The sequence below is a fragment of the Vanellus vanellus genome (genome assembly GCF_965231255.1).
Source record: "Vanellus vanellus genome assembly, chromosome: 2".
Lineage (NCBI taxonomy): Eukaryota > Metazoa > Chordata > Aves > Charadriiformes > Charadriidae > Vanellus > Vanellus vanellus.
Genome location: NC_138906.1, coordinates 88,545,240 through 88,561,967, shown reverse-complemented (window position 1 = coordinate 88,561,967; position 16,728 = coordinate 88,545,240). Strand labels below are relative to the sequence as shown.

At 42.1% G+C, this 16,728-nt stretch overlaps 1 protein-coding gene across 2 annotated transcripts in view; it reads right to left on the bottom strand.

The window, feature by feature from the left end:
* Positions 1 to 16,728, bottom strand: part of ANKH (ANKH inorganic pyrophosphate transport regulator) — a 102,689-nt gene that overhangs the window by 60,353 nt on the left and 25,608 nt on the right. The window contains exon 1 of one of the 2 annotated variants that reach the window (XM_082499674.1): positions 14,059 to 14,149. The exons of the other annotated variant lie outside the window; for it this stretch is intronic. The gene's annotated coding sequence lies outside the window, so the exon portion shown is untranslated. Of the gene's footprint in view, positions 1 to 14,058; positions 14,150 to 16,728 lie in introns of those variants that run through there. 2 annotated transcript variants of the gene reach the window in all.

Genomic DNA, 16,728 nt, shown 5'->3' with positions numbered 1-16,728 from the left:
TCCAGGCTGGGAGTTCTCCCTGATGGTTGTTTGCCTACAGCAAATTAATAAACTGCAAAGCAAGCCTGAGATGAAACACCTTAATCACATTGGTGCTAGACGTTATTTCAATAATTTGCTTTTAACCAGAAGTCTTTTCTTTTTCCTGCTCCTAAAGAACCTGATGTTAACAACATCACACATTTGTTAGTTATTTCAGTGCCAGCATTATGTCATGTCATACACGATTATGATTTCCCATCAGGGCAAAGTAGTTTGGAATAAACAGATTTTAACAGAGGAAAGTGAAATCCAGGTCAGTGCAAGAATGGATATTCCGTTTTGAAGCTGTACATACCATCTAAGTCCTTATGCTTCATGACATTAAAAACATTTTTGGACTCTGAGGTTTATTGATTTGTTAACAAGTCAGTGAGTTCTTTGGGATGCTCAGCAACGTGAATTGAGCAAGCTTCCCAAGCTTGCCCACTCACCAGGAAGCCTGCGATAGGAAAGCCATTTGTTACACACAGGGAGGCTGCAAACCATATAGAAACATACAGCAGTCATGCCTGTGCTGGTAGATGTGGAATGGAGGAAGAGGACAGGTTTCGAAGATGCAGTGAGAAAAGGCCTACAAAGGAAAAGACGTGGAGACTTCAGACCAAAAAATGCTTGCAAGGTATGGCTTGGGCAGAGAGTCATTATCTTTCCCTTTTCCACTGTGGCAGACATCTCTACCTCTGCATCTCTACCAACAGCAGTAACAACAGAGACCGTGAAGTCAACCGGGGGAAATAAAGCTGCACACCTATCACAGATGTTCTTTTGACGAGCTTATTTGGCTGTACACGCACATTTTATTTTCGAGGCAATGGTGGATCTCATGGTGGAACGCTACCAAGTCAGTGGGAAGCAGGACTGCTGGTTTCAGCTCGCAAAAAATGCCAGTTTGCTGCAGACGCCTTTGCACAGGTCTGTGGGAGTACTGCTGGCGCTGGTACTCCAGTGCATTCTAACCACATTACATACTTTTCCCACATCAAGTAAACAAGCACGCTTGCATATCGCAGCAGTGAAAACAAAAAAATGGGAGGAAATCTTCAAGCGGTTCTTGCATGGGAGAAAAAGTAATGATGAATGGTTCAGAAAACGGCCAATGAAGTAGAAGATTCTCCTCCTCTTATTATTACTTGAAATGGTTCAAACTATAATAAACATCATTCCAAAATTAAAATAATATCTCACCACTGTATTTTCAGCAAATACAGCCATGTCAGACACAGGCAAAGCTGAGAATTGAAGCTGTACTCAGTAAGCTTAATGCAGGGTCCAGACAACAACAGCCAGACAGTCTACACTGCAAACCTTTGAAAGAACCAGTGCATGAAATTGCAGGGGGTTTAATTAATTTGTCATGCTGGTGTTCGTACAATCTGATTAGGTAACAGCATCTGATATGGTATCACATAGGAGAGGATTCATCAGACTGAATAATTACATGGATTAGAAGAGGACCTCTGAAATGCTTACGGGGCTGGCTCAAAGAGAAATGCAATCAGAAATGCTGAAAGGAGATGCTCCGGCCTCAAAGGAATTTACTGGTGGAGCTCCTGAAGATCAAGCTGATATTCTTTAGCATTTTCATTAATTTTCATTCACTATATTACAAAGACTGTGAATATGCAGATTACATATGCTAAGGATGCAAATCTAGTAAGCACCACCGGCACAGATGACTTTTGAGACTTGTGTAATAAAAATGGGATGAAAAAAAGTAGAAAATGCCAAGGCAAACACTGGGGACTAATAACAAGAATTTCTGCCACGAGCCGCCAGGAACTCATCAGTTAGACTGGGTCTACTAATACACTGCCAAATGACTGACCGGCAGTGCGATGCAGCCATGGAAAAAGGCAAATGCAACTGGAGAATGGGTCTGGTGAGGCATTTCTGGTAGAGACTGAGAAATATTTTTACCGTTTTAAGGCCTTGTTAAGACGACAGCAGGAATAACTCTGCAGCGGATCAAGGAGGCTTTCAGAGCATCCCCAGTTCAGTGGAAGGTTACTAAGCTGATCCAGGGGTACAGAGAAACCTGATCAAGTGAGAGGAAACCAGAAGAGCTTGTTTTCCATAGCAAAGGGAAGGCTGAGAGGCTGCTCTGTTTCAACATAACCATGATGGAAAAAACAGGGAAGAAGAGCCATTTAATTCAGAAGACAGTGCTGGCATTAGAAAAAATGGGTATAAACAGAACTTGGATACATTTTGGCTGTAGTTTAGAAGGAGGCTCTCTAACCACCGAACCAGAAAACTGGTTTTCCTCCAGAGGTAGCAAGGGCAAAAAGATACAGGGCATAATCCCCCTCAGCAATATATAACTTGTGTGCTGGAAGGTAGGGAAACATGACCTGGAAAAACAAAGGGGTGCCCGCATCTTATTTTTTAATTATTTCCACAAGCACTAATGTTGCTTGGATCTCTCATTCCTTTTCACCCCTTCTTTCAGTACAACCACAGCATGAGGACAGGAAACCACCCCCAAAAGCCAGTTTTCAACCAAGGGGGCTCGCCTGCTTTTGCGGAGGATGCTCCCAAAGACAACTTCAGCAGAGGGCTCTAGCTTAGGTGCTCCAGGTCCTGTCCCAGAGGTGTTTTCCCCTCCTTCTCCAGCTGTTTTCTAACACAAAACAGCTGGCCTGGCCTCTGAGGCAGCACATTTCAGTGCTGCTGAGAGCCTGGTATGTGTGTGCAACAGCTCTGTTACGTAGGAGGAGGTTGCTGGGGTTTGGTTTTTTTGGATAGTCCTTTTTTTGCCTGTCACCCCACACTGTGGTTACAGCTTCCTCTTTCTTTGCCTCCCCGTTTTCTCTTTCTCTTCAACAGGAAATGTATAGTCTTTCAAAAGAAGCCTGTAAGGGAGGGATGGGTCACAACCACATCGCCCCTACTTTCCCGTGCTCTCAACCACCACGGCACCGGGCTCCTCTTTCTCTGCACACTGCGTTCACATCGCACCAGCCTGCCAGCACCATTCAATACTGTTATACTTGCAGGTATCGCCTCCTTTTTTCTTTAATCATGCTGGCTTCATCTTTTATTAGCCTTTCCCCAAGTTATCTCCTCTAGCATCAGTTAAACCAATATTTTATCAGCATCGCTGTTTTTACTTGACTACATGTGCAAACAGAACAGATGAATATATATTAAAAGATATAATGGAGATAACTGTGTGTGCACTGCAAGCCAAGATAATGAGAAATTTGATTAAGGACTTTTTGTTGTGTTTTTTAGAAGTGAAGTATCATGAGGACTCTGCATTTAATAAGGTGCTCAGGCTTGGAAGGGTACAGGCTCTGAATTTTATTTTAGTAAGAGTGTGACAGGATCTGTGTCCTTCTCCCCCTGCTTAAATCTCAGAAAGACTTCAAGTGGGTAAAAGATAGAGAAAGGCACGAAACCTCCTACACCAGCTTGGTATAGGAGCCAGCTGCTGCACCTCAGAACAGTTTGAGGCTCACTCAAAATCACTCTAGGCTAGGAACTAAAAAGACCGTGGTTAGTTTGGTACCTCAGTCCACTAGAAAGAAATACTTATTTTCCTTAATGCCACCCCCACCTTCCTTTTTTTTTTTCCATTATTTGGTTTTGCTTTATTTTCTTTTTTTGCATGTGACTTTTTGATCTTCAAGGGCTACAGAGCCTGCCCACCTTAAATTCACAGTCCCCTCCAATACATTTACCTGCTTTAAAGTATATAGTGGGACAAACTTAGCCAAAATGCCCAATCATAAAAGTGGCTGCATTTGTTTTCTGCAGCAGCTGCAGAGGCTTCAGAGGAGAATCCCAAGCATCCTCTCTCATTTCAGAAATCCCTTCCAACAGGCTTCTGCATGAAAAACACAGCAGGAGGAAGCTTCAGGGAGTATTCTTCACTGCATTCTACTTTCTATAGGTATGTGCATCTGGCTAAACTGAAAAGAAGGAAGCTCTCCTCCTGAGGTTAGAAGATGGAGGAGAACTGAAATGGAAAATGAAATAAATCTTTCTGTTTTGACTTGTGAGTAATAACTGCTGAAGCCAACCTTTCCACACAAAATGCTCCATTGGTTTATGTGGCCAGGATGTTTTGCCACCAAAATCTAGGTGGAGTCAATTGAAATCTGTCCTGTGGGTTTTGCGGTACGTTAATATGTTTTCTAAATTTAATATACTCCAGGGCAGAAGGCTTGAATTCCTGAAGATAGCAACTCCTGTATTTTTTTCCTATTTCGTTCTTGCCAAATAGACCTAGATGGAAAGGTTTCTTACAGTTTTCGCTTCTTCCTACCACAGGCCAGTCAATGAACCAAAGTTTATTCAATTTGCCCCTTTGGGAGTGGTGTTCATCTGCCTGTCTGAGAGAGCGAATGACTGCTAAAGTGAGGATAAACATCCTGTAAATGTCTGGAGGAAGGAGGAGCAAACTTGGACATCTTTTGAGTAATTAAAAATGGAGTGTGTATCTCCTCCGGTTTTTCAGTCCTTTGAAGAAATGTGATGAGCGGTGAGCAGTTCACTGGGGAATCATGAACTTTATTCCCCTGCATTCATTGCTGAAAAACTCATCAGCACATGAACAGTTCAAAGAATGGTACTAAAAAGTGACAACAGGAAAGGCAGAGCTATGATTTGTCTGGCAGTGTACTTCCTGATGACTAAGTACTCACAGCACACGAGTGGAAAAATCTGATACCACACTTGAAGGCCAGAGGCCATAGTCCAAAAAACATTCTCTTATAACAGGAAAAGGTCATCAAGACTAAGATTTCATTTAGCCTATGAAAGTGTCTTCAGTTTTTCATGGGCACGAGGGCAGGCATGACTTCAAATGCCAGACCTGAAATTTTGATACAGCCAATCTGGCAGAGGATGAATGAAAACCTACCATTCTATTCCCCAGAGCTGTAAAGCCTAAATAGCTTTAAAAGATCTCTGATAGAGAGAAGAGAGTATTCACTACTTCTAAGTGAAGATAATATAATGGTCTAAGCAGTCATACGGGTTCTAAAGAAAGAAATTGATTCCCCCTTTGCCTAGAGAAGTTCAGTGTTGCTTCTGTTCAGAGGTGGCACTGTAAGGTACTAATAGCCAAGAGACAAACGATGACATTAATTTAAGAAAAAAAAATATCCGTCCACCTTTAAGTAAAAACTCCCAAACAGAATTATATTACGAATTTTAACAACGCTTTCAAAGTTCTGATCTGGGAGCCAAACCAAATGGTGGGGCTTTAACCACTGCTCTGAAGTTTTGTTTAACTAAGGCTGAAACTCAACTGAACAATTTAAGATCTGAAATGGAAAATGAGGTGGTTTGCCTCCGTCCCTAGTGAACAGTCATACCTTGACAGGCCTTTCTGTTAGAGGTTAACTTCTCAAACCTCTCTCCCTTATTTGCCAAATAAGAGTGAGGATACAAGCAGTTCCCTAGAAAGGTAGTAACTTTTTCCAGGGTGGTGAATAGAAAATAATGCAGATGATACACCATATAACTCTAAGGAACTGGAAGCCACACTACAGCTGTTCTTATAAATACTGCAATGTTTTCTTCTAATTTCCTTGCTCCTCAAGGACCAGACCTGTTAGGACAGGGAGCGCCTCCTCTATATTTGAACACTGCTTAGCACCACTGCACACATTTATTTTTAATGAAGACATCATGATAACTGAAAATACTGTTCCCAGTCTTTTATGATGATAGAGAGACAATAAACTAAGGGCTGAAATGCACTAACTGAAACTCAGATTTGTGACGGTGATCTTAGAACCAGATGCATCTGAATAGTTTCATGTGCATCATAAGTCCTTTTCAACTGCTATATTTAAAACATTTGTAGGTTCAACCCCGATCATGACTTTTTCAGCATTTAATACTTCCCTCACCTTGAAATAGGAGCAAAAAGCCCTCAGATAAAAAAACCTGGGACACTATATCTTTGAAAGGTATCTCCACGTGCTTTTTCAAAAAAGCTTATCTGTCACTTGTCTACTATCCTATTCTAGGGTGAAGTGTAACAGATAACCTGATGATTCCTTAAGGCAGCAATGAACGATTGAACTCATTTTATTTCTCCACTACTGCACGGCTTAAACAAAGCACAAAGAGTTGCTATGTTTAAAGTTTAGCACACTGTGATGAAGCAGATATCAAGCCCTTCCATGTAAAGTACCTTAATTGAATTATCAGGCTTTCTGTGCCCAATGGAAAAGAGAGAACTTGCCAATGAAACTACCCTTTTATTCCCTCATCGTTGTTCTCCTGTGCAGTTCTGGTAAGAAAGCTGGAGGCAGAGAAAGGTGACATGAGGGGGTTTTTATTGACAAGCTCAGCCATGCATGGAAGAAATGGTTTTGCTAAATTTTCTTTCACCTTCTCTTTCAAATCTAGTAAATTCTTTCAACCAGCATTACTCAAAAACTTGCCATACCCAAGTTAAAAGTAAAAAACCAAAACATACCAGTCCTAATGCTTTAAAACCACTGATGCAATAAGAAAAAAAAATCTACATCTGATATAAAAATATATGTTGATTAGCTTAAAAAATTAAAGTTTGTATATTTTAACCCCTTGAAGTGCCTGGTTTTGATTTTTGAATCTGGATTGCTGTCAAATTTGGAAAGCTGAACTGTTGGTAAAATCACAAAATTGAAGAAATAGCATTCTAGGAAATCCCAAATGTAATAAAATTTGATTACACTGAATGCCCACGCAATTTTTTTTATTGTTTACTTTTTTTGTCAACAAGCCTAATTATGACATATCCCTTTACTTATTAATCTAATCAAATTACTTCACTATATTACTTCCTTTAAGTGCTGAACTCTAGTGCTAGAATAACTTTATACCTTCTTACTGTGCAAAGACATTTTACTTCTCTATTTGTATTTAACTGAATTGGCTTACTAGTCCTAACCCAAGTCCTGGCTTCCAATCTGCACATGAAATGAAAAAGAAAGGATGTGTTCCGATGCTGTTATTAACTCCATCAATTAGGCATAGGTCTGGAAAGGCACTTTTCTTCTTCACAGGCTTCATGTTTGGATGGCTTCTTACGAAGGTTCTCAGCCATCTAATTGATTTCAAACGTGTCTAACAGTGTTTAGGAAATCTGACTTAGTCTGCTTTAAGCAGACTCTTCTGATGTGCTTCTTAGCCATGTGCTCAGCTGGGATTTCCTAGTAAGAAAATAATTACTTCTTTTTTTCCTGCTTATAGCTTAGATGCTTTTTAGAGGCAGATCATTAATAACTAACTTGGCAGTATCATTACTTTCTGCTGCTGGCTCACTAAGTGATTCACCCACCTTACCAGAAGAAGACAAACCAAAGGTTATAATGATGTGATGTTCATTCCCTTCAGTGAGACAGGTAAAATGCAGAGGTTGAAGGGGAGCTGCTTTGGGAAGTGGCAGATATCCAAACAGCTACCACTGCTGCCTTGTTCAGACTTCTTCCAAACTACTGCCTTGGCAGAAGGCAATGCCCTGAGCAATCCCTCCAAAGCTATTGTACACGCTCCACGAGGTATTGCGCAGCCCACATCTGTATGGTGGATATAAATTTTCCTCCTGAAAGGAATAAATCTTTCACAAGTAAGGGAAAGAGGAGATATGGTTTCTAAATGAATGATTCATTGTTGGAGGGCGCCGTCTTGATTTGCTGGAGTTGCTACGATACCGCAGCAGCAATGCCAACTTGTCATAGCCCTTAACGCTCTCTGAAAGCTCAGTAAGCTGAAAAGGCATTGCTGAGAAAAATTATTTATTTTTAAACAGGACGTGTGTATTTACCACGAAACTCCTTTCAATCTCCCACCTTTCTCCATAGGCTGGCTTGAAATTAGTTGTAGCCTTTTTTCCCCCTGTGGGTTCTGGGGGAGTGAAGGGCATAAACAGGAAGGCAGCGTACACTGAGAAAGATGGCAGGATGCCCCAAAATGGTAATTTAAAAAACTCTCTCGCTGCTCCTGCCAAAACTTGGGTTTGGGCCTTTTTTTGATAAAAAAAAGAAAAATATTGTCAACAACCTTCTGTTGCATTGAAAGCATATGTGGCTTTGCTGATTCATGTTTATCTAGAAAAAGTATGAAAGCATACAGGGTATATTCTTTGTGCAAAAGCACAGCAGGGCTTTATAAGAATAAAGTCAGAATTTCTTTTGGGAATTCTTGTGTTTAAAACTGTAACTGTAGTAACAGCAAATCTGTCTTTCAGCAGCAGAAAAACTGCATCTTACACAAGCTGACACCTTAAACAAGGGCTCCTGCAGCAAGCTAACAGCACAAAACAGGGAACTGGCACTAACTAAACACCGGAGCATCTTATTAGCTAACAAAAATCACTAGTGGAGATGGGAGTGAGGTTATAGGCAGGGAGAAAGAAATTAAGTACCAGCATGCAAATTTGTGATGCAGCGAACTGTGGGGAAAATATGGAACTGAATTGCTACTGTTGCTGAAGGAAAGTTGGCACCTATTGCAGAAGAGCCTGCGGCTGTCCTGGGAAGACAAAAGCTTTGGAAGACGAAAGACTTATGTCATATCCTTCTCACGGGCTGCAGACTTTCAGAGAAAGCAAAACAACAAAATTAATTTGATAAATAAGTAATGCCAGCGAGTCATTTCATAAGGATCACACTGATAAAAAGATGACAGCCTCTAGGTAAAGATTACCAAAGCACACACCGCTCTACTGTTGCAAAACTTGATTTTCTGCAAAGAGCTGCAGTGCATGCTGCTGCCTCCTTTCTTTCGAAGTTCTCATTAGTTCTCTTAAATTCAGAAAACAGAGAGTACTACAAAAGTGGGAAGTCAGAGAGGACTGTTATTAAAAAGTCTTCTGCTCCTATACCTTGCCCCTGCCAAGTCACAAAGTACAAATAGAGCAAGTGGGATGGAAACCAAAGCAGGAAAACTGCTTGTAGAGAAGAGACTAGATCAGGGAATGGACACCCAGCCTCTACTACTGAAATGAACTGCCGTGATTTTTAGCTTAGTTTTTTTTTTTTAGTTAGAAAACCTAATGTTTTTACTTTATGTTTTAAGAGAGGACTGATCTCTTTCAGAATTCATGACTGAACTGGCATGAGAACCATGTCTGGGTGGTTCTTCTTGCTTAGACACTTAGGCTCATCACTCCTTCCTGCTGAAGTTTGGTAAGTGGTGTCTGCTTTTAAAGAGGTTGTGCTCCTTGACTGACAGCCCCATCATATTTCGCTTTCAATGCATGCTGAGAAATGACCCAGATCGGTTTTGTAGGAGGATAAAGCTCCATTTTAGGAACTTTTTTCCTAAATAAAATACATTAAAAAGTTGCCATTAAATCTCTCTTCTTCATATCATAATTAAAGTCTCACTAAGCTACAGTAGCAGGCCCAGAAAGACATACACGAGCTTATTCATATAAATGACTTCTCAAAGAAAGGTGAGTGCCTGCTCCTTTCTGGGTTGTTCTATAAGACCATCTGTGCTGATTTCCACTGAGAGATGTTCACTATGCTGACCAATACAGGCTTATTACATACAAATACTTATAAAGTTAATACTACTACTATTAATGTCCACATAGGATTCTTGTCTTTAATTCTATGTGCCATTCCTAAGCCTTAATCTTACCATATTTTGTTCAAAAGAAGACACTTTCCTCCCTTTACTGCTGTTTCCTACCAGAGACTGATTGTTTAAAAATATCTAATTAAAGTGATACAAAATGACACAGCTAAAATATACCACTGGCGTTACACCGAACGCATATACTTGAAGAGATAAATCTTAAAATTAAATATGTGGAATCTGCTGGTGACTTGGCTTGTCATTTTGGAGCTTGCTTCTGAAGGCAGATGTTTCATCCTTGGGCTGCAGGAGGATATTCTTTAAAAGTCCTGTTACTTCTCAGTCTTTTCCCCTTGGTATTGCAATTTCTGCAGGAACTGCTGAGAATTCCTATTCCTTTGCTGCTTGACAGCAGCAGGAGAACAGGGAGGTTAAAAGAGCAGTGATACTTGAAAAGGACTTAAAAGGATACTTAAAAGGGTTTGAAAGGAAGTATCAGCAGTGTCAGGAGGAAAGCACGCTCTCTGAATGAACGCACTGCTTCCCTACGGCATCTCCAGTCTTTGATTAGGCTCAGCCCCATGGAGACTCCTGGAAGGATCCTAAGGACTAATTAGAAAAATTACATGAAATGATAAGAGTCTTCCCAGCTAGTCTTATCCTTCGCTTTCCTTCTGAGGGGTAAAAAAATAAAGCAAATGGAGGGAATACTGTACATAACAACAACAAGAGAGATGGGGTTACATTTATTACGGTGGTTATTCTGTCGGATGTGTGTTGCAGCTGCAGGGACTGAGCTGCCTAAAAGGAGGTCACAATATTAAAAAAGGGTCATTCCTAAAAAGCCATCCCTTGGAGTGTGTGTGAAAGGCTATGGGAAGAAAGTGACTCTCAGGCAAGGCTGTGCAGTTACTGCACCTTTTCTAATACAGCTGGGGGGGAAATGGCATGAATAATTCACCCGGGAGACTTGCTAGATTGAAGTGGGAGAAGCGAATTTCCTTCCTCTGCTGCCAGTATTCAAACTGTACCTTGCTTTAGTCTCCCTTGTTGGTAATTCTTACTGCTCTCATCTGACACTGGATTAATTATGAGTTTGGCACAATGTCTGAAAAACAGAGAGCAGTGCAGTGGCACAACAGAAAAAAAAAAAAAAAGAAAAAGAAAATCAGGAGCCAAAATTGATCTGCCTGCATCAGCTGCTGAAATGCAATTTACAATGGAAAAAACCAACAGCACCTTCCATGCGAGCTGCTCAGAGTGTGGAGCTACATAAAGGTAGCTACATGTAGAAATAGCTGCTGCTGTGATTTATAACGTTATACCTAGCTTAACAGGAACAACCTTTGACAACAGTGGAGGTAAGAATCAATATTCCTCAGCCAGCATTTCTGTGCAGTCAGATTGTGGCTGCCGGCTAACTAAGCCTCATTACTGGGGACATGACAAAGGACGACTGATCTGACTAATCTGATAGCCTTCTATGATGGTGTGACTGGATGGATAGATGAGGGAAGAGCGGTAGATGTGGTCTACCTTGACTTCAGCAAGGCGTTCGACACAGTCTCCCACAGCATCCTCATAGGGAAGCTTAGGAAGAGTGGGTTAGATGAATGGACAGTAAGGTGGATAGAAAACTGGTTGCAAGACAGAGCTCAGAGGGTTGTGGTTAGGGGCGCAGAGTCTAGTTGGAGGTCAGTGACGAGTGGTGTTCCCCAGGGGTCAGTACTGGGTCCAGTCCTGTTCAATATATTCATCAATGACTTGGATGAGGGGATAGAGTGCACCCTTAGCAAGTTTGCAGATGATACAAAGCTGGGAGGGGTGGCTGACACACCAGAAGGCTGTGCCGCCATACAGAGAGACCTGGGCAGGCTGGAGAGTTGGGCGGAGAGGAATCTTATGAAATTCAATAAGGGCAAGTGTAGGGTGCTGCACCTGGGGAGGAATAACCCCATGCAGCAGTACAGGTTGGGGGCTGACCTGCTGGAGAGCAGCTCTGTAGAAAGAGACCTGGGAGTCCTGGTGGACAACAGGATGACCATGAGCCAGCAATGTGCCCTTGTGGCCAAGAAGGCCAATGGCATCCTGGGGTGCATCAAGAAGAGTGTGGCCAGCAGGTCAAGGGAGGTCATCCTCCCCCTCTACTCTGCCTTGGTGAGGCCACACCTGAAGTACTGTGTCCAGTTCTGGGCTCCCCAGCTCAAGAAGGACAGGGAACTGCTGGAGAGGGTGCAGCATAGGGCTACCAAGATGATTAGGGGACTGGAACACCTCTCTTATGAAGAAAGACTGAGAGAATTGGGTCTCTTTAGTCTGGAAAAAAGACGGATGAGGGGGGACCTGATCCATGCTTATAAATACTTAAAGTGTGGGTGCCAGGAGGATGGGGCCAGGCTCTTTTCGGTGGTGCCCAGTGACAGGACAAGAGGTAATGGGCACAAACTTGAGTATAGGAAGTTCCACCTAAACATGAGGAGGAACTTCTTTACCTTGAGGGTGGTAGAGCACTGGAACAGGCTGCCCAGGGAGGTGGTGGAGTCTCCATCTCTGGAGACATTCAAAACCCGCCTGGACGTGTTCCTGTGCAAGCTGCTCTATGGTGTCCCTGCTCTGGCAGGGGGATTGGACTAGATGATCTCCAGAGGTCTCTTCCAACCCTATGATTCTATGATTATATGAGGAGAGCAAATAAATGACAACAACCGTGACATAGCTGGCCTGGAGGAAAGAGCTGCACCTTTCAGCCAAGCATCTTAAATCACTTCTGCATACTCCGCAACAGCTTAGAAGCATAACATTATATGAAAAGCACAGAGTAAGATACTAGTGGTGGTTGTCACAACTAAAAGCTTTAGCGTGATGTGTCCCCAGGTTACTCATCTGAATCCTGAATATCACAAGGGGAACCATCATATAAACCGAAGTCAGCCCCATGTGCAAAAGAAGAGCTCTGTCAATCTCTGTACCTAAGGACTGTTCACCGGAAAGTGACATCAGCTTCTCTTAAATTTAATTTAAATACTATTTTAATAGTTAAAGGACTTTGTAGCTTTTTCACTCTGAGAAAAATAGCAGACTCAAATAGAGGCCTGCAGATAACACAGGTGTAATAAAGACATGCATATTTGTAGGGATGCGCACATTCAGTCGGCAGCAGGAAGAACCACAGACTGTATTAAAAAGAAAGATCAACAAGTAACAATACCTTGCTGAAGAATGAGCTGATTAATGGAGAAAAAACATGGCCCAGGGTTTCTAAGGATGTGGTCTGAAGTGAAGACAGTGGGTCCCATTTCTTGTCTGGCCATGGACTTATGACCTTCATTATAATAGTGTCTTTACAATGAGCATTGAGAATTTAAGTATGTAGAAACCACATAGTGGAAAATGCAATAGTAATAAAGAAATAAATAACACCCCATGCTGACCTTCACTGTGTGGATTTGGATATCCGATTTCTATATGCAAAAGCTGTGATTTTTAGAGAATGACAGGAGGCTTTGCACCCTGGCGGGAGGAATAAGGCATGTTCATGAGGAAAGACTACAAAAAACAAAGTCTGTGCAATTCTCTGCACTATACAAGTTAAACAAAACTGGAGTTCATAAAATTCAGATCTGAATCCTAAATTATTTTTTTTATTTTACAGAGTAAAAGGAAACTGATGCTGAGCAGTATGAGATCTTTTACACAAATATGATGATCTTTCTTGTCAATATGGGTGCATGTGAGCCCCCACGTCCACTGCAGTGGCGCTAACGAAGACAGACAACACCTCCCCAGTGGACAAGTTATTACGCAAACGTCCTTCAGTGCCAGCTTCTCACAACGTTCACAACTGTCAGAAGGAGTTGCTAGACTAGATGGACAACTGAGTGGACACTGATGGACAACTAGAGAGACACTGGCTGCTCCATTGTTAATGATATAAATTTACTCCTTATTCACACCACTTGAAATACTACTAACCTACCTCAGAGGTATTTACTGATATTTGAGGTGTGCTTTGAGGTAAGAGTCACATGCACAAAATATGCACCTATGTTTATGGGAAGTAATCTGTCTGTGAAGGTATTTGAAAGAAGAAGACATATAAGCCGGTCTGCTTAAAAACAATGGTGACAAGAAAAATGACAAGCCCCGATCATTCAGCATTTGCAGGGTTAATTTTTTGGAAAAATGACATCAAGTCACACTCTTACATCTGTAAATTTTCAGATACTTTCAGATACTTTCTGATATCTACATTATGCATATAGAAATTAATAAATTGACATCAAACAAATCGCACTAATTGATCTGTTTTTTTAATGTATACTCAAGCTGACACTCCAGTCTTTTATTTTTCCTCAGTGCAATTAGGAGAACAAGGGTTTTTTTCCAAAAACCCTCCAGAGAATGAGGCACCCAGCTGCTACGGGCTCTCAGCAGCAGCAGGCAGCCTAAATCCCTCAGCTGATGCAGGGTCAGGGTATTTGTTACCTTTCCAACCTTCTCCTTATCGCTACGCTGTTGAACCCAAGCGTGGTGGGTTGTTCTCCTTCAGCAGGCAGGAGCACCCGGCGCCTTTTGGTCTCTCCTAAAAAGCTGCTTCTCACCTCAGGTGTGTTTTGTCATTCAACAGCAGGAACCATTCCACCCTTCAGCTCCCAGTGTAAATCTTAAGTGGTTTCCCTTGGGAGGAGCAGAAGGCACACCAGCTAAAAATACTACATGGGTAAGTAGTCCAGAAAGTTCAGGACAAGGAACTGCCTGATAGGAGTAAGCTTAAAAATAACCCACATCCCAAGGGAAGAAGAGACATCTCACAGTCTTTGTGTCCCAAGTGCAAGGTCTTCACTGGTGGATTATGTTTTGCTGTGTACCATATCAGGACAGCACGTGACGAGAAATCTCACAGTGAAATAAAAGTAATGTCTTGCTCAATAGCTTTTTTGGCAAAGTGCTTTATCATATATGAACAACCCTTGCTCTTTTCTTTAAAATACAGATTAAAATCCCCAACGTTGGTTGTGGAGATGCTGGAAGCTGCCCATCAAGAGGCTGGTCTCATCGGATGCACGGCCAAAGGCAAGGCAGCTGCCTGACACAGCCTCTGCCGTGTCAGCTTCCTCCTCCGACAGCCCAGCCTCCACTTAAGTCAATGGAAACATTTCTTTGGCTTTCATCAATACTGGACCAGGTCCTCTATCACAGAATCACAGAATGGTCGGGGTTTGAAGGGACCTCTGGAGATCATCTAGTCCAACCCCCTGACAGAGCAGGATCACCTCCAGCAGGTTGCACAGGATGGCGTCCAGGCGGGTTTTGAATGTCTCCAGAGTGAGAGACTCCACAACCTCTCTGGGCAGCCTGTGCCAGTGCTCTGCCACCCTCAAAGTAAAGCAGTTCCTCCTCACGTTGAGATGAAATTTCCTATCTTCAAGTTTGTGCCCGTTACCTCTTGTTCTATCACTGGGCACCACTGAAAAAAGACTGTTCCCATCTACCTGGCACCCTCCCTTTAAGTATTTATAAGCATTGATAAGATCCCCCCTCAGTCTTCTCTTCTCCAGACTACAAAGACCCAATTCCCTCAGCCTTTATCACTGAGTGAACTTGTTTGTTTTCTTCTGGAGCAGCTTCTGCATTTGCAGAAAAAGTGATGGCAATAAACCTAAATTCAGGCAGAAAAAAGTCATAAGAAGCATGCGCTCATGCCCTGTCAGCTGCAGGTGACAGGGAGCTGCCTCCCCCTGGCACCAGCAGCACAAACCCAGGGGAACACGCTGGCCCTCCACACCGCTTGGCCCGCACAAGAGGTGGCTGAGCACAACCACCTCGCGCACACGGAGGAGGAGAGGAAGCAGTCTGGGATAAAACACCGTAATGTGGACGCAGTAATCGATTTTGGTCCAAACCGAGTCATGTGTATGGGGGTAAAAGAGCAAGACTGGAAACACACATTGCAGAGCTGTGCTGTAAAGAATTTGTACTAAATCAATCCTAACACGCTCCTTAAAAATAGTGACTCAAGAGGACTGAATTTGGCTTGAGAAGCCTACATAAATATATACGTATCTGAATGAAGAAATGAAAAATGCACTCAAAGGCATCCCAACAAGCTCTCTCTACTTTAAATTTACTAATCTTTTCCTAAATTGAGTGGACATGTAGTTAACCCATTAGCATGGTTGCATGCTCCTACGGTACTTCATTAAAACTTTTTTTTTAATCTTTTTGAAGTATTTCCATTAATAAAAATGTCAGAATGTTTCAGGTCCTCCAGGGGGAATTTATGACTTGTTATTATGCAGCTTTAATAATTTAAATGCCAATGTAACAATCCAGGAATGGAAACAGTATGTTCCAAGAATGCTGCAGTGAATTAGTAATAGTGATCTGCTTGTAATTGCTGATTATCCCCATGAATTTTACCCAGACTAGTAGAGCGAATGTTTTTTTACCAACAAAAAGAAACTTGGGAATAGTATAAACTTAACAAAATTCAAATCAACAGTGGCTTACCCTGTTTCCAATGGGGTTTTAACTCTCTTTATCAATCATATAAATAATTGCAGAGGTTCAGTGTGCAGAGCATGAGACCTTACTCCTAGAGCAGGGCCAGGGCAAGAGCCATGTACTGCTGTACATGTAAATATGGGATCCTGTTACCAGGCACTGTCATTGCAACGTCAACACAAATACTGTCGCTAGGGGAAGGAGAACAGCCAGCAGGGCCAGAGAGGCAGTCAAGCTGGACAGAAGGCAAGGTAGCAGAGCCATGTGTCCTGGGCAGTTTTTGCATACGCCAAAAAGTATTTGAATGATATACGGGACATGCTGCAAAATAACATATGTTCATTTGGATGTGTTTTTTTCCTACCGACTGTCCCACTCAGTCTCGTTTCTCCTTTAACAATATTTGTTTCGAGGAAAGAATTTGTCATTTGGGGGGGGGGGTAATAAATATGGCTTCGCCATAGATTTGAACGAGCAGATGCTGGGTGTCTTGCATAGCAGGCTGGCAGGTCAGATGCACAGTACCAATAAGAAAGTCCATGAAAACAGGTACAATTACAAAGGAAAATGTTAAAAGAGGAGTCCGAGATAACAGATGGTTACAATAAAACAGAAAATGAATAAACAAAAGTTGTGAAGGAGACTAAAAAG